The sequence below is a fragment of the Leuciscus leuciscus genome, assembly GCF_965113295.1.
Source record: "Leuciscus leuciscus genome assembly, chromosome: 1".
Taxonomy (NCBI): domain Eukaryota; kingdom Metazoa; phylum Chordata; class Actinopteri; order Cypriniformes; family Leuciscidae; genus Leuciscus; species Leuciscus leuciscus.
This window is the reverse complement of record NC_138725.1, coordinates 7,932,786-7,956,397: the sequence shown is the minus strand read 5'-3', so window position 1 is coordinate 7,956,397 and position 23,612 is coordinate 7,932,786. Positions and strand designations below refer to the sequence as shown.

The 23,612-nt window shown below is 37.8% G+C and overlaps 1 protein-coding gene and 1 long non-coding RNA gene across 2 annotated transcripts in view; both read right to left on the bottom strand.

Moving 5' to 3' along the window:
- Positions 1–23,612, bottom strand: part of LOC309492160 (uncharacterized protein) — a 129,813-nt gene that overhangs the window by 27,842 nt on the left and 78,359 nt on the right. The gene's annotated exons all lie outside the window — the stretch shown is intronic.
- Positions 18,243–21,640, bottom strand: LOC309492744. The gene is made up of 3 exons (XR_014203684.1): positions 21,368–21,640; positions 20,855–20,965; positions 18,243–19,191 (listed from the first exon to the last, which is right to left on the bottom strand). It is a non-coding gene; the product is annotated as an uncharacterized lncRNA (long non-coding RNA).

Here is a 23,612-nt window from a genome sequence, read left to right as displayed (position 1 = left end):
CCATTGACTCCCATTCATTTTGCACTCATGGCGAGCGCCCCCAGTGGAACTCTGGTGGTACTACAACCAAAATTCGGTACAATAGGGCTTAATAGGGAGTGGACAGGCTCTCCGTAGACGGGCTCTGACCCCGCCCACCATCGACGCTACCATGGAAACCCGCGAAAGTCAGTCTTTTAAATTCAACCGCCCGATGGGCTCATTGTGCTGTCTAATTCTTTATCGAGCATACGTGAGTATTTGGTTTAATTTACCTCAGATAAAATACGTTATTATTCAAACACGACCTACAACTTCATTTTCTAATGTGACTAATGTAGCCTCGCTCGCACTGTTTAGTTTTTCATTTGATTTGTCTGCTAAGGCCATAGCTGCCAACTCTCACGCATTCACGCTCTCACGTGACAATAAATTTTCTCACGCACAGTAAAATCGCAAAGCAAAGAGGACACAGACAAGACAGAGCAGGTTACTAAAAAATAATCTCATCTCTCAGATTCTGTCAATTTTATTTCGAAATTCAAGCAATAAATACCGTTTTGGCGCTTGTAAATGTGATGTGACAGTTCCCATAGCGTCACGTGAACGGATGATCTCTAGCTAATGAACAATGTTAAATACAGTTGTTGTTATAATAAATAAAAAAACGCATTATGTCTGGGCTGATTAGGTGAGTTTTTTTTTTTTTTTTTGTCTTGAGAAAAATGAATGCCTATCTTGTGTAGCCTACCTAATATTTATCCAAATGAGTCAATATTGAATCAAATCACAAGCACTGAACTGAATTGAAATCATCAAATTTGTGTCAAGCAATAAAAAAAGCAGCTTATCAGAAATTGTTCCATGTAAACAATATAAATTGTTGTTAATAAACCTAATACAATTCTGCTTAGTTACTAAAATGTTCAGATTTTTTTTTACACCAATTTGATATTTAAAAATAAAAATGTAAAATATTTTTAAATATATTTAATATATTTAATGTAATATTTAAAGTATATAATTATAAGTATATAATTAAACTAATTCAAAATTAACCTCAAAATATTAAATGCTAAATGGTGGTTATACAGTGGTGGACAGAATTAATGGCACCCCTGGTAAATATGATCAAAAATGGCTGTAAAAAAATTGATCTGCATTGTTTATACTATTGATCTTTCATTCAAAAAATTCGCAAAAATCTAACCTTTCATTGAAGTAAAAGAATTGAGAGTGGGGAGGAATTCACAATATGAAATAAATGTTTTTCTCCAAAACATGTCGACCACAATTATTGGCACCCCTTGAATTTTTTACAAGTAAATATCTCTGAAGTATATTCCCATTAATATTTACCTTTATTTAGCACACCAGGGTGACTGGGAACATGAAATTGTCCAGCTATGACTTCTTGTTTCACAGGAGTTTAAATATGAGGAAACACAAAGGCCAAATTTCTTTAATCATCCATCACAATGAGTAAAACCAAAGAATATAGTTCTGATGTGCAGCAAAAGATTGTTGAGCATCACAAAATAGAAAGTGGCTGTAAGAAAATAGCTAAAGAATTGAAAAATCCCCATTTTGACCATCAGGGCAATAATTAAGAAGTTATAATCAACTAAAGAACGACGCGTCTCAAGCCTATTAGTGATCCAACGCTGCATACTCTTAAAGGTTACGTCCGTGGATCACGGCTGAACGCGTCTTCTCCACACTCACTTATAAACAAACATTTTTTTTTCGCCTATCGTGCGTCTACTCTACACCCCTACCACTAAAAAACCTCATAGTTACAACGCGGACTGTTGAGCAGACGCGTCTCAAGCCTATTAGTGATCCAATGCTGCATACTCTTAAAGGTTACGTCCATGGATCACGGCTGAACGCGTCTTCTCCACACTCACTTACAAACAAACTTATAATATAAATTAGTATTAATATTGATAGCATCACTGGTAGCTTCGTTGCTAACTCACTGTCCATCTGTTAAAATGGCGAATATATCAGATGTAAGTAGTCTACCGCTTGGTGCAGGTGAGGACACATTTGAGCTTCACGCACTGCAGTCTGAGCTGGAAGCTGTTGAGAAACAGATCCACAACCTTTTATTGAGACAGGCCGAGCTGAGAGACCGGTGTTTGGCTCTTGAAACATCACGCGCCGATGCACACAAATCAGTGTTTAACGTTACTAACCCGCTGACTCCGACCGCGTCTACTCCGTGCGTTCCTCAGCATCGGTCGAAATCAGCCATGGTCTCGTTCACTCCGGCTCCAACACGCCACCACGAAGCCTGGGTGGTTCCGCAGCGGAAGACGCGAGTCAGGTTTAGACCAAGACTTTCTCCGACCCTCCCGGTTTTCGAGTTATCGACACAAAACCGCTTCTCCCCTCTACGCGAAACAGAACGCGATGTTGTGATCATCGGCGATTCCATCGTTCGGCATGTACACGCTACGTTAGGTAAAAGTAAGGTGCAAAGTCACTGCTTTCCTGGTGCTCGTGTTTCTGAAATCGCTGCTCGCGTTCCCGAGATCCTGAACGGTGACGAGCGCGTCGGAACTGTGGTCCTGCACGCGGGAGTGAACGACATCAGGCTGCGCCAGACGGAGATTCTGAAGAAAGACTTCAGGAATCTAATCGATACGGTACGCAGCACATCGCCTGAAACAACGATCATTGTGTCAGGACCGCTTCCCACGTACCGACTAGGGCATGAAAAGTTCAGCAGATTATTTGCGCTAAATGAATGGTTAATGTCATGGTGCAATGAGCAGAAACTGCCCTTTGTAAATAATTGGAATCTGTTTTGGGAGCGTCCTAGGCTTTTCCGTGCTGATGGCTTACACCCAAGCAGATTCGGAGCGGATCTTCTGTCAGATAACATCTCCAAAATGTTAAATACCCTTTGACTAGTAACCAAAAGTCCAAATCATAGTCTCTGCTGCACCAATTCAACTGATATAAATACTAGTGTAGAACATTGCATAGAAACCGTGTCTATTCCTCGTTTAGTGAGATCAAATAATAAATCTAATGCAGGATCTAGGAAAAATCTAATTGTTATTAAAACAGAAAATGTTGCTATTAGTAAACAAAAACTATTTCTAAAGCTAGGTCTTCTAAACATTAGATCACTCACACCTAAGGCAGTTATTGTAAATGAAATAGTCACAGATAATAGCTTCGATATACTTTGCCTTACTGAAACCTGGCTTAAACCAAATGATTATTTCGGTATTAATGAGTCTACTCCTCCTGGATACTGTTATAAGCATGAGCCCCGTCTGATTGGTCGTGGCGGAGGTGTTGCAACCATTTATAAAGATATTCTAAATGTTACCCAGAAAACGGGTTATAAGTTTATTTCATTTGAAGTACTTGTACTAAATGTTACGCTCTTAGATGTTAGAAAAACATCCCTATTATCTCTAGCCTTGGCTACCGTATATAGACCGCCAGGGCCTTACGCTGATTTCCTAAAAGAGTTTGCAGATTTTCTCTCAGACCTATTAGTCAATGTCGATAAAGCACTAATTGTTGGAGATTTTAACATACACGTAGATAATCCAAATGATGCGTTAGGAGCTGCGTTTACAGATTTATTAAATTCATTTGGGGTCAAGCAAAACGTCACTGGTCCCACTCATCGTCTTAATCATACACTCATATGGAACCGATCCAACCAATATAGATATCATTCCACAAAGTGATGATGTCACTGATCACTACATGGTAACTTGCATATTACGTACTGCTGTAATATGTCATGCGGCGTCGCGTTATCAACCAGGCAGAACAATCCTCCCATCCACCATAGATAATTTCTCAAATTGCTTATCTAATCTGTCTCGGCTGCTGCCTGAACCCAAACAAACAGATGAACTAGAAGAACTAACTAGAACTATGAGCACCATTCTCTCTAGAACATTGGATGTGGTTGCACCTATTAAATTAAAAAAGGTCAGAGAGAAAAATAAAGCACCATGGTATAACAATACTACGCATGTTTTAAAGAGAGAAACGCGTATTTTAGAGCGTAAATGGAAACAAACTAATTTAGAGGTCTTTAGAATCGCGTGGAAAGACAGTATGTCACGTTATAAAAAGGCCCTAAAAGCGGCCAGGGCTGAGCACCTCCGCAAACTAATAGAAAACAACCAAAACAATCCAAGGTTTTTATTTAACACCGTGGCTAGACTAACAAATAAACAGACGTCACCCGAACAAAATATCCCGTTACAGTTCAGTAGTAATGATTTCATGAACTTCTTCACTGAGAAAATAGAAAGCATCAGAACCACAATTGTAAACGTTCAATCTTCAATCGCGCCTTATAATTCAGCTTCAATTATCACCCCGAAAGAACAATTACAGTGCTTTGCAACTATAGAACAAAAAGAGTTAAATAAACTTATCACTTCATCTAAAACAACAACATGTTTATTAGATCCTATACCAACTAAACTACTGAAAGAAGTGTTACCTGTAGTGGAAGATCCTCTCCTCAATATTATTAACTCGTCTTTATCTTTAGGTCATGTTCCAAGAACATTTAAACTGGCAGTTATAAAACCTCTCATTAAGAAACCACAATTAGATCATAATAATCTAGCAAATTATAGACCCATTTCAAATCTTCCATTTATGTCTAAAATATTAGAAAAAGTGGTGTCCGCTCAACTGGGCTCTTTCTTGCAACAAAATGAGATCTATGAAAAGTTTCAGTCTGGATTCAGACCGCATCATAGCACTGAAACTGCGCTCGTTAAAAACACAAATGATTTACTTTTAGCTTCTGACCAAGGCTGTATCTCAATACTAGTTTTACTTGATCTTAGTGCTGCGTTCGATACTATAGATCATACATTACTCTTAGATCGACTACAAAATTATACTGGTGTTCAAGGACAAGCACTAAGCTGGTTCAAATCATACCTATCTGACCGCTACCATTTTGTCTATTTAAATGGAGAAAAATCGATCATAACTCCAGTAAACTATGGAGTGCCGCAGGGATCTGTATTAGGCCCTCTGTTATTTTCAATATATATGATGCCACTTGGAAATATTATAAGGAAACATGGAATTAGTTTCCATTGTTATGCTGATGACACTCAAATATATATTTCATCACGGCCGGATGAAAACGCAAAATTTTCCAAATTGACAGAGTGTGTTAAAGATATAAAAGATTGGATGACCCGTAATTTTCTTTTATTAAATCCAGACAAGACAGAGGTAATACTTATCGGTTCAAAAAACCGCCCACAAAACCTCGCACAATACAACTTTAACATCATAGGATGTCCTGTTACTTTATCCTCTACAGTAAAAGACCTGGGTGTCATACTCGATTGTAACCTGTCTTTTGAAAATCATATTTCATATGTTACAAAAACAGCATTTTTCCACCTTAGAAACATTGCTAAGCTACGTAATATGCTATCAGTTTCTGATGCAGAAAAGTTAGTTCATGCATTCATGACCTCGAGACTGGATTACTGTAATGCTTTACTAGCTGGTTGTCCTGCATCCTCAATAAACAAGCTACAGTTAGTCCAAAATGCCGCCGCTAGAGTTCTTACTAGATCAAGAAAATATGATCATATAACACCGATTTTATCATCACTGCATTGGTTACCTATAAAGTTCCGTATTAATTACAAGGTATTGCTACTGACCTATAAAGCCCTAAACGGCTTAGCTCCAGTCTATTTAACGGATCTTTTATCACCCTATAATCCATCGCGCTCTTTAAGATCACTAAATTCAAGGCTTTTGGTCATACCTAGGATATCCAGAACCACCAAAGGAGGGAGAGCATTCTCACATTTGGCTCCAAAACTCTGGAATAGTCTTCCTGATACTGTTCGTTGCTCAGACTCGCTCTCCCAGTTTAAAACTAGATTAAAGTCGCATCTCTTCAGCCAGGCATTCATATAATCCTACAGTTCAAACTACAATCCGGCCTCTAGCTCATAAATGCCAGAGGAGAACTGGCCCCCGACTGAGCCTGGGTTCTCCCAAGGTTTTTTTTTCTCCATTAGGTCACCTGATGGAGTTTTAGGACACCATTAGGTCACTTGATGAAGTTTTTCGGTTCCTTGCCACTGTTGCCTTTGGCTTGCTCAGTTGGGGATATTTTGGGGATATTTAATTTAATTTTATCAATCAATAAATTCCTCTTGAAACAAACTTTGTTGTATTATTTTAATTTAATACTGTGAAGCTGCTTTGATACAATCTGTATTGTGAAAAGCGCTATACAAATAAACTTGACTTGACTTGACTTAAAGATGTTACGAATCTGCCAGGAAGAGGACGTGTGTCTATATTGCCTTAATAGACGGTGAGGAGGATGGTTTGAGTGGCCAAAGACTCTTCAACAATCACAGATGGAGAATTGCAGAGATTAGTTGAGTCTTGGGGTCAGAAAGCCTAAAAAAAATTATCAAACAACCCCTAAATCCCCACATGTTTTTGGGGAGGGTTTCAAGAAAAATCTGCCTCGCTCCTCCAAAAACAAACTCCAGCATATTCAGTTGTCAGACACGACTGGATCTTCAAAAGGGACCGGATTCTGTGGTCAGATGAAACAAAAAAAAAAAAGGGCTTTTTGGCAGCAAACCCACCAGATGTGTTTGGTGCAAACAGGGATGAAGAGTACCCCATGCCTACGGTTAAATTTACTGCTGGATCTTATATGTTGTGGGCCTGTTTTTCTGCTGGAGGTCCTGGACTTCTTGTTCAGAAACATGGTATTATGGATCCTAGCAAATACCAACAGATAAAAAATTAAAACCTGACTGCCTCTGATAGAAATCTTATAATGGGCCGTGGTTGGATCTTCCATCAGGACAACGGTCCAAAACAAACATCAAAGGGGCTGTTTACACCTGGCCACTTCATGCGTTTTCTCAGATCGGATAGCTATCCGATCGTGAAAAGACCAGGTGTAAATGCCCTCCGAAACGCATTCGAGACGGATTTGAATCCGATCGCTCAAACCACTTCAGGAGGTGGTCTGGGCCGCATTCCAGACAAAACTGGACAAGTGTAAATGCATCTGGTTGTTGAAACCACATATGTAAATTGTACTCCTCCCAAAAATGCTAAAAAAATAAGCGTGTGAGAGCGTGTTATAGGCTATATGTAATGTTATAGCCAGATATGACGACGCTACTGGAACACGCATCACCGCAGATGAGAAGCTGAGCATCTATTCATTAAACCAACGTGCAAACTATCGCAAATCAAAGTGAAAGTAAGTCGCAGACGCTTATCACACAATCATCATCATTAAAAGTAAAGAAACGAAATGATCTTACCAGGGCTGTTACTGCTCTCTCTTATTGCTGTCTTTGATTTTTAAATTTTAGCTGATGATCAACAAAATGCAGCTCATATCTGTTGCTTTCGGTGATGTGCACTCCATTAAATCTGCATATAGAGCGGGAACTGAAGATCGGATTTAAATCCGTTTCGCAAAAACACATTTATGTGACCAGGTGTAAATGGAATCGTTTTGATAAATCAGATAGCTATCCGATCTGAGAAAACGCATGAAGTGGCCAGGTGTAAACAGCCCCAAAATCAACACAAAAATGGGTAACTGAGCACAAAATGAAGCTTCTGCCATGACCGTCCCAGTCCCCTGACCTGATGAGTGGAGTGAACTGAAGAGAAGCAGCACCAACATGAACTTGTGAATCTGAAGGATCTGGAGAGATTCTGTATGGAGAAATGATCTCTGATCTCTGGTCAGTTATTCTCCAAACTCATCCGGCATTATAGGAGAAGACTCAGATCTGTTATCTTGGCAAAAGGAGATTGCAAAAAGTATTTAATAACAGGGTGCCAATAATTGTGGCCAGCGTGTTTTGGAGAAAAACATTTATTTTATAATGTGATTTACCCCCCACTTTCAATTCTTTTACTTCAATGAAAGGTTAGATTTTTGCACATTTTTTGAATGAAAGATCAAAAGGATAAACAATGCAGATTTATTTTTTACAGCCATTTTTGATCTTATTTACCAGGGGTGCCGTTAATTCTGACCACCACTGTATATAGGCCTATCTAGCATTACAAAACAACCAACCAATATTTTCAAACATGTTCAATTTCATTTTTCCGAGGGTGAAATCCGTTGCCTGCTTGTTAACATTAAGGAAAAAAATAAATAAAAATAAATGGTAAAGTATTTATCTTTGTTTGAATAACTACTCAACCTTACCTTACACATTAATACGGGAAAAATAGCCCCTTTGGTGTAAAACACATTAAGTCATTTTATGGTGCGATTTTTAATGATGACCACCGTAAATAAGGGCTCCCCCTCCCTACAAAAGCCAATTTAACCACTGCTTACACCCTCATAACTTTTGACATAAAAATATCGCCATAACAGCGCCAGACAAAAAGAGGTCTTCATATTTCTCACCAGCAGAACTGGATGTGCTTCTGCAAGCATATGGAGAGTACGAACATTATTTTGTTTATAAGTTATAAGTTTACATTTTAATTACTGTTATACAGTGATGGGTGTAATTAATTACCAAGTAATCTAAATACTGTAATTTAATTAAAGTTAAATCTGATGTAATTGCATTAGACTATAGAACAATTCTGTATAGGCTATTTAACATACATTTTTAAAAGGTATATTTTTAATGTAACCTTCTCCCTCTACACACTTTGGTCAATTCAAGAATAATTCATGCAATTGTATATTGTTTATTTGAAAGCATTAAAAGTGCAGTTTCTTGTCTCTCCTTGTATTGTTCAAGTGTTTAAGGTTGACATGGGATTTAGTAATTAGTAATAAGTAGACCAATAATTTCCAAAGATAGTCATTATTACATTAATCTAATTACAGTTGAAGATGTCATTTTGTAGTTAGTAATACAAGAGTAACTTACACAACTGTTGTAATATCAGCGGTGAAACTGAAAGAACAGTATGTTATTCAACCTAATTTTAATTTTAATTTTAATGTAGGTGCAATCCTGCAGGCATTAAAAGAACATGGCAGCAGCTGAAAATTAAATACAAAAACATAATTCAGTCAGGTAAGGCTTGAGCATATCATGGGTGTAGGCTATCTGACTTTACAAATATTTGACATATTAAATAACTAAATAGCATCCAGTGTCTAGCAGTGCAGCAGCATTTTTGGCTAAGGGAATTCCTGGAGGGACTTCAGAGCCAGTCCCAAAGATCCAAGAGCCTTCATAAAATTGTAAGTGGTTTACATATGTGTTATTTTTTATATAGGCTATTTTTTATATTTCCATATATCTTACTTTGGGTTAGGATTTTTGTTGGTCCCAACAGATTCTGATGGTAATATCTGTGTTTTGGAGCCTCCTGTCCCAACAGAACTCCAGGCAGGTCTCCTACTCACACCAGAAATTATGACAAATAGTGTTATAAAGTGTACTCAACCAAATGCTCATCACATGGGGATAAAGAGTTTCTGCTGCCACAGAGAGGCCTACAGAGTTAATGTTAATATTATGTGTCTACACATCAAACAATCTACACATTCACATTTTTTCACATTTTTATGTGGAGTAGCCTATAGAATCTAAGTTTAAATATAAGTATAAACAGGTAATCTCATCTCCCCCCGCGCCCCCAGTGTGTGGAAGAACAGCAGGAGGACGGTCCATCAACTTCTGGTGCACAGATGAACACAGTTCAGTGATTTTCAGTAAATGCCACAGTTTAATTCTGTACAATTTGTTTAGAACTACATTATGTAACTCTAATCTACTACTGTATTTTCAGTTATTAATAAAAGATTAATTTTAATAAAAAGGTACTGAAAGAATGAATGAGGTGTTTAAACACTGCTTCCTCTTTAAAAAATGGGAGGAGACCGAAAGAAACCTGCTCCTGACCAGGTTAGGTTCACAGAGTAAGTTACCATGGTGAACCATATAGAGTATAAGTTACCTCTCTTTCAGAAACGGGCTTGACTTACTCTGCTTTCTCAGGTTTAACATACCTCCCATTCTGAAACAGAAAACTCAGAGTTTCCCTCATTTCAGGGTTAACATACTTAGAGTTTTCACTTCACCTCCTTTCTGAAACAGGCCCCAGATCTTGTTCTTGCTTCTCGACATGTTTGTCACAAGCACCGACATTAGGCGTTTCTCAATACCAAGTACGCAAAGTTCGGACTTGCCAAGTCCGACTCAGGAGAATGACTCCAGAGGACGCGAGTCCGGTAATTCTGCGTCACTCAGCTCGCTCTGCTACTCCGGCTTTCTTTGTATGTACATTTTAGGCAACAATAAAATGAAATGTGTTATAAAACACCACTCTGCCTCTTTTCGTGTTCATTTAAATACATTTTAAACATTATAGGCACACAAATGTGGTTCAAGCAACGCGTATTGATTATATTCACTGCATGTATAATGTTAGCCTATTTATAACAAAACAAAATAAAAAACACACCCCTGTTATTCCAGGCAATATGTCCAATTGTACAAATGTTGCAATAAACAACATTACAGTGATAATCTTTGAAAAAATTACAAAACTCAACCCTAATTTCAGTTTTATCAAAAAAAAAAAAGTAAAAGGTACAAGAAGCTATAAGTATGTAAGAAATAAAGCAAACAATTCAGTCAAATATAAAAATTCAGTGCTCTAGTCTAACGTTACAACAGTAAAGTTAAATAGCCTAAATATATGAAATTTCACTTAGCCCTCAGCCAAAACGATTGGTCAGGGAACAAATGATATGATTCACGAGATCAAAGATCGACGTTAGGTCTACACAAGACGAATTATATCTCATGTTTAACCACTACAGAGACGTCAGAGTCAGCGGAAAACGTCAGAACGACTAGACCAGGAAAGGCTGTTCCAGGCGGGGAACATGAGCGCCAAGCGCCCGGTGATCGGCTGGAATTGATCTCATAACCTGGATCAAATTTTCATAAATCTTTATAAATAAACCACATATTTGAGCTTTAAACAACTACATTCTCACCTGAAAAACTCTTAAAACTACATTTCGTGACACAATAACAGTAGTGTTATATTTCCACTGTATATTAAAAAAATGGCGCTTCTAATGTTGTCAATCACCTTGTAGCACGCGCAAGTGACGATTCTCTGTCAACCAATCAACATTCTGCAGTGAGTCTAGCTCCACCCTTTAGTACCGTACCACTGTGCTAGGCACTCCAACGAAAGGATACCTAAAAATTGGTACGATACGGCATTTTGGTACCATTCACAACTTTTGACAGTGGAAACACAAATAATTGCATACCATACTGTACTGTCCCGTACCGCTCAGTGGAAACGAGCCATTAGAAAGATTACGCAAAATGCGCATAGGCCTATTGTTTATTCGGCGACAGAACAAAAATGTTAATATGAACCTTTAAATTAAAATAAAATGACAAAATATGTTTGTAACAATATGTACATAAGTTACTTGTCAGGTATTGTTCATAAAAACAAGCATTAGATGAATAGTTGGCGTTTAAACTGTTATGTTTCATCCATCCTACCCCGCCACACGATTGAAACTAAGCACAACTACCATTCAAAGTAAATTTGTACTTAAATCATTCTATATTTGTACCGAATAACACATGATACTAAGAGAACACATATGTGAGTTCAGGTTGTTGATAAAAAAAATAAAAAATAAAAACCCTATCTGTAACCTTCTTAGAAAACGCAGTAAAACGCTATTCATATTTATTATTATTGCTTTAATGTCTCGCGTGGCTCATCTTAGGCTCAATGTAAAGCATTAGCAGTCTCTGTTCCAGTATGACACTTGAGATCGATTCACATTTCCCTTTACAGATCTTAAACTTTGACTTTTGACTTGACGAAACAATCACACAAACGAACACAAAATCGCTCAGGTCTGAATGAACTCACCATATTCTCCTCATGCTCGCTGCTGCTGCACTAAATGTTTATTTCAGAAGGAAGACGCCAGAAAAGACGCACAAGTATCGCTGTGATCGATGAAAACAATACAGAAATGAGCCTGTCGCTTAATCAAACTGTATAAAGTGTGTGTGATAGCTGTGTAAATATGAGAAATACCGTGAACTGCTCTCCTCACCACAGAAGACTCGGCTCTGAAACTCTCAATGAGGGAAGAGAGACCGCGCGAGCGAGCGAGCGAGCGTTGACGTCATCGGCCGCCAACTGTAGATGATCGGAGACGCGCCAATGGCAAGCCGGTTTAGTATTAAATACCCCTGGCTGTTGGCTGTACAACAGCCAGGCTGTACAGTACTAGTCGTTATTTAGTTTTGACTAGTCAAAATTCAAAATTCAAATTCAAAATATCTTAATTCCAATTTTGACTCTTCGTAACACGCCAAAAGTTCGCCACACGGTCCAACGTTTGAATGACTCTGCATACGCACACACACACTGAGGGGGGGGGAACGCAGTTCACGCGGCGGACACAGCCTCGTGAACTGGAGATGACATTACGCACACACAAAACACAGAGAAGCTCTCATTCCTGGACATTATGATCAAAATCACCCTTGCCAATATATTTTTGAAATGTATTTGTGTCATGGTCCTTATACGGAAAACCGCTATAACTAAGTTTTATGGTATAATCAAAAAGTGAAATGCTTATTATTATGAAGGATCATGTAACTCTGTGTTATTAACTGCCAGATTGACGATCCGTGGTATCGTCATGTTCAGAAAAAACCAACGGTGTTGAATTTTTAACTCAGAGTATAAAATTATGCATTCTTTCATTAATACCAGTTTTATAACTGTTTATGAACGAGTTTATCCCGTCAGCATATAGTCGGAAGAGGCGTGTGCCTTTACAAAACGTAAGGAGGTGGCCACATCCTTCCAGACGATTGGGTCACGCACGTGAGAAGGCGTGACTTTAGCTCCTTCAAAACACGGCGCCATATCTCTCGATCCTTGCAGTTTGCCAGAGAGAGAGAGACCCGCCTTCCTTCCTCCAAGAAACCTTCGTTTGCTTTTTATTTCGTTTTTATTTCTAAGTCTTTCTTTTCTTGATAGTTTACCTCAGTTTGATAACTTTCTTAAAAACCAACGAAACCAACTTAAGACTAAATCATCTTTGGCTAAGTTGACGCACGCTCTGAGTTACCATCGCAACAACCCCGGTGTTGTGCCGAATTTCGACTCCCTGCCAGAATCTGACTCCCCCTCTCGTGCACGCGCAATGACGTCACTACACTAGTCGCCGAATTTCGACTCCCTGACAGAATCTGACTCCCCCTCGCGTGCACGCGCAATAACGTCGGTGCGACTGTTTTATTTTTCGTCTGTTTGTGTTACTTAAAAAAAGTTTGGTGTCTTTTTTTTTTTTCTTTTTTTTTTTTTACAGGTGTTTATTATCAGTGTTTTCCAGAAAGCGTTGCGAAAACTGATCACTGGCATACAGGACATTATGTTTAAGTGCACTAAACTTACCTAAGTCAAATATGAAATGTTAATATTTAACATTTATTCCCATTGTGCACTGTTTACTACTATAGACAGTCCAAATACCATGTGCAATAAGTTCTACTTAATTCTGCACATAATATTATTCTTAGATATACTCTGCCAGTACATTTATTTAAATCAAACCCCAGGATTATTTTCCTGTCCAAAGCACAGGTGTAAGCAAATTATATAAATCATACTTCCCTCATTTTTCAGGTTTGCAAAATCAAAGACAAATGAAACTCATTCTGGTTACACCTCTTACTATGGATGCTAAAATAATTTCTCTGTTTTACACTTGATGTTGTATTGTGATGGGCACTTTCAGTTCATTCTGGCTGATATTTGCCAGTATAACTGGGTGGCTATCTGAAGTGGACACAACACTTGTTATCTGTTTCAACATTTACCTACAACTTTAAATGTATTTTATGATGGTGCACACTTTCTGTTTGCAGGATGATTAACTGCATTTCGGTGATAAAAAAAAAACAGAAATACATGTAAAACGCCTATAACTGTGAAATCATTCAGGAATGTTTTTCTTATTATTGTTTGCTCAATGAAAATGTCATTTCATTGCATTCACCGTTGGTCCCCCTGTTATGTACATGTGTCACAGTAAAATAATAATTTTTATTGTATGTGCAAAGTTGGTGTCTTTTGAATTGTGATCTCCAATGAGCTGGTCAAAAACGCATAAGTTGGAAAATAATAACTTAAATAGGATTACAAACTAAACAATAATAAAAAAAGAGAAACTACTGCTCAACACTTGAAAATAAATACATTTATTTTATACAAGCTGGACACAAGTAGTTGGTGACTTCCATCGATGTTTTTGCGCAGTCACAGTGGTACCACCGAGGGCACACATCACAGTCTTAACATAGGGACAAAGTGAATATTAGTATGCACCACAATTATCTATAATTAGAGTAATAATAGAGTGAAAGATAAAGTATACAAAAATATACAGTAAGTACAAATAATCATAAACAATTTAGAAAGAATAAAAATAGACACATTAATACATTAATTTAGGTGCAGAGGTAGTCCAGTGAAAATGCTCAGTTTCAATAAGGTGCAGTATAATTGTGTGTGTTAATGTAATACATTTGAGGGGGAGGATGGTTTTGACGGGTGCTGCTTAAATCTATACATAAAATACTTGTGCTTTTCTGCAGAGGATCCTCCATGGACAAAGGTGTCATCAGAATGAGTTTCATGTGTTTTCTCTTGCAAAGCTGACATTGGAAGGAGAGTATAAATTTGGCAGGTGCTGTGTTTAAAATTATAGTGATTTTATGTGTGTCACTGCATAAATACATATGGTTATAATTTATGCCCCCGACCCCGACCCCGACCCCAACCAAACATTTTCCTCGCAGCCATTAGATCTAATAAACAGGTTATGTTTTTAGCAGTTTCACTTCCTATTTATATTCATTTGTTATTTATTAATTTCACACACACACACACACACACACACACACACACACACACACACACACACACACACACACACACACACACACAGTATACAAACACTAAATGCAGACAGGAATTACAGGTGTGGAAACTATAGATGAACAGTAAAGGATTTAGTTTTTTACTTTTTTTATTAAATGCCAATCAAATTACAAATAATAAACATGACAATAGTCTAAGACATATACAAATGTAGTCAACAACAAATAGTAAAAGAACATATACAGTATAAAATAATAATAGCCTACAAGTAGGCTAAAAGAAAGAGAGAGAAAAATGATATTAACAGAAAAAGGAACAGGTATGAGATCATCATATAAATAGCATAAAAGCTTTACATAGAGACCTAGTGCGTTTTGTTTTACTATTTATTGAATCCAAGTAGGCCTAACTCAATATAATTTCGAAATTCGGCGACTAGTGTGGTGACGTCATTGCGCGTGCACGCGAGGGGAGTCAGATTCTGGCAGGGAGTCGAAATTCGGCACAACACGTGTTGACGACGCATCTGACCACGTGTTTCCAGGCTCCTTTTGTCCACTCAGACGCACAAACGAGGGCCAATAGGCAAACAAAGTAAAGTAACGTTACATTCTTAAATTCGCAATCCGAAAGAAATGCTGTTTAAGTTGTCTAAGAATTACTAGAAACTGTTGGGGTCTCGTTGTGAAGGAATGTTTTAAACTGTCTTTGCCTTTCTCTAATTCTCTCACTCATTCTTTACACACACACTTACACACACACACACACACACGCGCACGCGTTCCTAGACAAACACACGCACGTGCTACCAGACACACACACATCCTCTTACAACGCTACCATCTTACACACACACCTAAAATCAGTCTCTCCCTCTCTCTCCCTCTCTCATTTTCTCTTTCCCTCTCATAACCTTTTATTTTATTTTGTCTTATTTGCGATCGTTTATATTGTTTGTTTGTTATGCATATGCGTGATTGAAATAGTACATGTAATCTTTAGCTTGTTTGATTAAACTTCCATAATCTTTTTGAATTGAATTTGCCTTTTTGTTTCATTGCTAAAGTCCCTGAGAGTGTGATCTAACCTAAAGCTCTACCTTGATTTTACTATTAAAATATCTATAAAAAATAATCATTCCTTGTGGCCACAGGAAGAAGTTATTTGTCGGTGTTAAAGACGATAGGTTTCTGTTCCGAAATTGTACATGCTGTTTGCTGGACGGACAGTTTGCATAATAAATGAACATTAACTTCTACCTAAATTTCCCCTAATTAAAATATAATTCTACCTACCTATATCAGCAGTTACTACGAGTAATCGTGTAATCATTGATATAAGTTGAGGTTTTGACCTATTCCCTATTTGGAATAATTTAATTTATGTAAGCAGCATATGAATATTCATATAGTGAATATTTTCTCTCATTTGAGCTAATAAATTCCCTAAACAGAGTCAGTGTTGCTACATTATATTTTGTGTATTAGAATGCGGGCACTTTCAAACTTTACTTTGGGACAAGATATTCAAATTTATATTCATGTGTGATTTTGGAAGTTTAATGTTTTGTGCGCGCGTTTGAACCTTGTATTGATAAGTCGACTCAAAAACTGATCAAGGCGAAAAGCCGTATCAATAACCCGCCAGTATTCCCTGGTTGTGGAGAAAAACTGCAGTTTTTACAGTATTGTTACAAGTCTAAGAAAAAAAAAAAAAAAATCTCTTTTTGCTTGACTGCGTACATGTAATTCTGTCGTAAGACCTGTGTTTGAACAAAGGAAAGTTCCCTCAGGCGTGTTACCGGTATTCTGTAAACCCCGAGAGCAAAGTACTCCGGGTCAGAAAAAAAAAAAGATCTTTATTTGATATCGTTTGCGACGATAAATACGGGTTGTAAAGAGCTGGTCTAGCTACCCAGTGAAAACCCCGTTTCAGTGTCTGTACAGACCAGGCACAGAAGATCCGCCGCGATCTTTTTAAAATTTATTTGCAGTGTGGTTTTTGTGTTTGCAAAAAGTCTGCACGCGTGAAAATTGGGATTGCTGAAGTCTCGTTCTCAAAGTACCACCTCGTGACTCTGTTCCGCTAAAGCGCAACACTGCCACCGTGTGGTCAACCGCAGGTACCCAGCTAACAATTTTACGTTCTGGGAACGTTAGTTTTTGGTTCCCAGAACGTTCCCGGAACGTTCCCAAGAACGTTCCCTATTGGTTAGCCAGGAAAGTTTTCTTTACGTTAATAGAACGTTCCCTATAGGTTAGGGGAACGTTCCCGGAACGTTCCCGGAAGGTTCTCGGAACGTTCCCGGAAGGTTCTCGGAACGTTCCCGGAAGGTTCTCCTAACGTCTACACATCCTGATATGCCTGTACACAAATTATAGGTCTACAAACAACATAATCTACATTGTTTATTGTTCAAACACTTAAAAATCCTATGAATATATTATTACAATAAATTGAATTTACAGAAACTATCATTAATAAGTAAATCAATCAGTTTGTATTAAATAAATAAATCAGCACACAATCCATGTTTTTGTTGATTCATTGTTTAATTATCAACCTAAAATAAGGCTACGTTCACACTGCAGGCTGAAACGACCCAATTCCGATTTTTTTGCCCCTATGCGACCTGTATCTGATCTTTTCATGACAGTCTGAACGACACAGATCCGATCTTTTCAAATGCGACCCAGGCCACTTGGGTATGTGGTCCCAAATCCGATACATATCCGATCTTTTCAAATGCGACTTCAGTCTGAACGGCCAGGTCGCATTTATCCGACCCGCACGTCACTGATACGCGAAAAACGTCATAATCCTGCGTTGAAGTAGTCGTCGGTTTGAAAACGGACTGCATATTCGTCGAGCTGAGGTAAATCTGCCGAACGGGTCGACCTCGACGAGCCCGTTAATAAAAAAAATAAATAAAAAAAAGCCCACGGCCATTATACGTTATGTTAACTTATTTGTGCTGAATCTGATATTAGATAGGTCAGCGGCTGCTGTCTGGCTCTTGTGTAACGGTCGCTGCGCGCGCTCGTGTGTGTGTGTGTGTGTGTGTGTGTGAGAGAATCACAGTTAAAGTTTAGCTACTTCCGCAAACAACAAGTGACGTCGTTGACCGTTGAGTACTCTTCTGCGCATGCGGGTCACTTCTGGGTCATTTCACGTTCACACAGGAGATCACAAAAGGTCGCATTTAATTGGAAATGTGAACGGCCTTGCAAAAAAATCGAATTTTTTCAAAAAATCGGAATTGAGCATTAAGCCCTGCAGTGTGAACGTAGCCTTAGTCATCAAAAACAGCGTTAGCAAAATGTATTCAGGAACAGTAATTTACATTTAATATTTCAAACATGAAAATATTTCAATAAATAAAACTGCACAAACATTTTAATTAAAACTATCTTTTTGCAAACTGTAGCCTATAACTTAGAACAAAATTGAAAAAGTCTTCATTTATATACAATATACATGAATGTGCCAATCTTCACTCCGCTCAAAACATTTAAACTCCCAAAACCATCTGCAAATTTAACAAGAAAATAAAAAGACAACGCGTTACATGTACACACAATCCCATGCCAAAATTCAAGCCCTGTAATGGCATTAATATTCATCCTGAGCAAATGAAAAGAGTGAGGTGGGATTGTGTGTCACAAGCTGTAGGAGATATGAGAGCACGAGCACTGCTGGTATCGTGTAATTATTCAGATATTTCAGCATCAATGTGTATAGAAAAATGTATATATTTGAAAACACTACATTGCATTTATTTATATTGCACTATTTATTATTTCAGACTACAAATCAAAAAAGGAATGTTTTAGGGTAAGGATACCCATTAAGCCTATGTACCCTTTAAGCCCACTTTCAACTCTGAAGTCAAATAAAAAACAGAGAAAATAATATTCAAGTCTAGTGAACTCTGACCTGCGAATTCGCTCTACATATAACGTATAAGTCTCACCTCCAATGAAGAATTTGAAAACCTGTAACTGCTGTGTTTATGAGAGAGAAAGAGAAAAAAAGTTTGAAACTACTATCAATTTTTTTTTTTTATCTGTGACTTTACACCTACAAATTCCACCGTCACAGGTGCTCAGTTTTGCTATAATGATGCCCTCACAGAACATGGTAATAATCAGCCATCCATGCAAAAGCAAAGGTCGGTGTAGTTTACAGGAACATCTGTCCAGGCCAACATCTGATGCCTTGATGCCTTCCGCTGGGATCCCAGAAAACCTGAAAAAAAAAAAATATATATTACAGTTCAAAATCTATCATACATACACAGAGCCGCCTTAACCTAATGTTAGGCCCCGGGGCTGAGAGGTTTTGTAGGCCCCCCATACCCTCGATTAATAGAGTCTCATTTTAAAAAAAGTGTAATAGGTAATCTACATCACATAATGCATTAGTTTCTTTCGAGACCTACAACAGTGAGTTTTTTTTTTTTTATATTGTTTTTAATTTTAATATTGTTATTAACATATCACTGAGCACATAAACACAAGACACTTTATTTAACAACCACACACAGCAACTAAATTTCAACTTTATGCAAATGAGAAGCGATTTTCGCGAGCGACAACCAATAGGAAAGAAGCCTTTCAGTGGAGCTCAGCTCCCGTCACCGTCTCGAGTGCAGGAGAGACAGAAGAGTTCGAGGGCGATTTCACTGTTTTATATGATTTGACAGTAACTAACCACAAACATGGATATAATAAAATGATGCACGGAAAAGAAACTATCGACAGTCTCAGTGAGTTTATTCTGGATTTAGTGCGTAAATCATTTTGTTTACAAATTAGACGCTTTGCAGTTGTTATATAGCCTACATGTTAAAGATTTTATTTTTGGATGTGTTCATTGTGATTATATTGGCTGGGTTTATAAAAGTTTATAAAATTGAAAGGATCATTGCTTGGTGCATTTGGAAACAAAGCTTGTCTATTTCTAAATGTAATCGCGTGCATCGCTGATGATTATACTGTCCGTGTGTTGAAAAAAAACGTCGATTAAACACACTCGCAACAGACACCCCAAAGCGGAGACGTTAGCGGCACTGAGCGGACACGAACCGTAACGCCTCATTCGCGCCGCGGGACCTCTAGACGCGCATAAACGCGTCTTTGCATAGACTTAACATTGAAATCACTCGCGCCAGACGCTCTTTTCGCGTTTGGTGTGAACGCACCATAACAATAACATTAGAGCGACAGCACTACCAATGTCCACAAGCGACTAGCGACATACAGCGACAAAATCTGACAAGTTAAAACAATATGACCTTTTCAGCTCATCATAAACCTGAACATGGGAGGCCCCTGAACTTGGGAGGCCCCTGGGCTTCAGCCCAGGTAAGCCCGTGCATTAAGGCGGCCTTGTACATACATCTCATCTGGTATCACAAATTATCATTCCAAGTTCACTTTAAGATATGCTCAATATTAGGGCTGCACAATATTGAAAAATTTAGAGTTTATTTAGAGATATCAGCCGTATGGTTTAGTGCATGCGCGGCTCCAGGTTTGTATCTGGTAAATTACCCCACTAATAATGCCCAGAATGGCACCAAACTTCTACAGTAGTACAAATAGGTTCTGTACTCATTAAACCAGGCATTGGAAAGTTTGTAAGTAAAATCAGGAGTTTATTTAAATAACATTTGCCTGATGGCGAATGCTACTGCTGACGCGAATGGTGATGTCACTTTATGAGTACAGAACCCATTTGTACTTCTGTACTACTCATTTTCCCCGACATAGAGCAGATCGGCACACAACAAAAACTGCTGTTCGGATGTTCCCTTTTCTGATATTTTAGCATTCGTGACATTAATTAAAACAGAAATAAGAATTTTAGTGTAATAAGCGAAAATTAACAGTAAACCGAGATCACCTACCGCTGCAGATGTGTACAGAAGTGAAAAGCAGAAATGCTTAGACCTCTTTCCGGTTCGACCGCTGGGCGCTCCGCATAACCCCTATTGGGGGGATTTTGTAGAGGAGTGAACCTGCATAGAAAATTACAATAGATAACAAGTATAGATAAATACAATAGAAGAAAAATACAGTTGAAATAAGCAGTGCATTATGTTTTTCAGTTAAATCTGAAAACATCAGGTACAGAAATTGAATTATCAAAATGTAAAATAAGTCTTCACTGTAAAAATAAAATAACTATAAATTAATTAAATGTATCTTTGCTAAAGCTACAAGTCATTTTCTCTTTTGATGTTTGATCACCATTGGCGACACAAACAGCTGCGGGTACGTTAGGCTGCTGTCCCTTTAAGACGAATGCGCAGACCTAATATAAATGACACGCATCTGTTTTCTTTCTGTTTAAAACACACAAGACTGTTTACGAGGAAACTCGCCAAGATGGGCATTTTGACAAGATGGGCTAAACTCACCTTCTTCATCTACTGACTATGGATGGCATCAAGGTCTTGTCCTGAAGAATCACAGGGCCAAACAATAGGGATTATATCTCATCTGGTAACAAGAGCAAAGCCATAACTTTAAGAACTCTAATGATATATTTACCCCCTGATATTGCATTGGGGATATCAATTCAAACATTTTTAAAGGCTAAGAGTATGAGCCACAGCTGCCCACGATATCTGTGAAAAATAACTGCCTAAAGTTGTCGACCCCCTGAACCACATTCAGCATTTAAAAGTACAAAGAATTTCAGTATTGATCAATAAAAAAAAACATACAAATACATAAATACCTTTGAGTTGGACAGTGTGGTGTCTCATTGGCCAACATAATTCAAAACAGACCTAAAGAAATAAAATAAAATATACTAATGATCAGGATATCATGTTATCATAATAGTTAAATTAATTATTATTATAACTATGACCATTATAATATTGTATTAGTCGCCTATTATTTAGCTGATTATTTAGCCTACAGGCTTCTCAAGGACAATCTCACTGAAAAAACCTGGGGTTAATGATTTTAAAATGTGAGACTTATTTCAAAAGCATAAATCTTACAGACCCCAAACCTTTGAACAGTAGTGCACTGTATGTTTGAGGTGGTTTTGCTTACTAGTCATATGGTTCATAGCCATGGAGATTGTCTTGGACAGGGGGTGCAGCAGGCCATCACAGCATGATGATCTAGGAACATAACAAGCTATTTGTCACAGAGCCAACAATATTACATGGGATTGGTTTAATAAAAGGAACCAAGCTAGAACAGAGGTGAAATGCAGAAAAGATAAATATATAAAAATCTTAAGATAATATATTGTGAAATAAATGCATATGGAATTATTATCATGATTAAACAATAACTCACCTAAGGTCTTTTTGTGGCAAGTGACCCAGGTAAGTGTGGCAAGTGACTTCAAATTTATTGTTTATGCATAGGTTAACTTACTGAATGGACATGAATGTGTTGTTATTTGGCCCCTGTTTTGGCCATAAGTCAATTAGGCCTAGTGTTGAGCTCATTTGCATATTTAAAATAGATTTTTCAAAGAAACTTGTAAAACAAAAATGTTACTTTTTTCATGTATACTTTCACTGTGTGAAGTTTGATTGTGATAGGAGTAAAGGAAAAAATAAGTCCATTAGGGTGTATTTTGGACATATTCGATTAGTATATTGCTCATTTGCATATTCCAATTATTTTTCAAAGAAACTTCCAATACAAAATGTTTTACTTTTCTTGTAGACTTTCATTGTGTAAAGTTTTATTGTGGTAGGAGTAAAGGAAGAAATTAAGCCTATGCGGGTGTATTTTGGGTAGCCTACCGGTATATTCAATTAGTGTATAGCTCATTTGCATATTGAAATTAATTTTCAAAGAAACTTGTAATACAAAAATGTTTACTTTTCATGGGTACTTTCATTATGTAAAGTTTCATTTTGATAGGAGTAAAGGAAAAAAATAGCCCCATTGGGGTGTATTGTTGCCTGACCTTATAGAGACAGAGCGCAACGCGTCATAATCGGAAGACCACGCCCACCAAGGGGGAAAACAAACCAACTGTCTCCATTGACTTTGCATTGCGAGAGGCTGCCTCCTTGTCATTTCTTGCTTCTAACAAAATACAGAATAATGCCTAAAAGCTGCTATGTGACAAGGTGTACAGCAAACAAGCTAAGAAACCCAGAAATAATTTTTCATAAGCTGTCGACCCCAAAAAACGAGCGTTTGAGGACATAAAAGTGGACACAGGCTGGAACGAATGGGTAAATTGTGGGATCCTGACACTCAGTATGCACTAAAATACACTGCGTGTGCAGTAAGTTAAACATTTGGTCTCTGGTGAGTCAAATATCCAAATGTCAGTTTTATATATTTCTGTAAGATAAACTATCCTGTGTTGCCGATTACAGTGTCCTCCGGCGGGCGTACGTTAGTTCTCAGAGTAATGAGACACGTGACGCTCTGTCTCAACTGCCTGTATCCACTTTTATGTACTAAACACTCGTTTTTTGAGGTCGAGAGCTAATAAAAACGTATTTCTGGTTTTTTTTAGCTTGTTTGCTGTACACCTTGTCACACAGCAGCTTTTAGGCATTTGTCTGTCTTTTGTTAGAAGCAAGAAATGACAAGGAGGCAGCCTCTCGCAATGCAAAGTCAATGGGGACGGTTGGATTGTTTTCCCCCTGGGTGTGGGCGTGGCCTAAATAC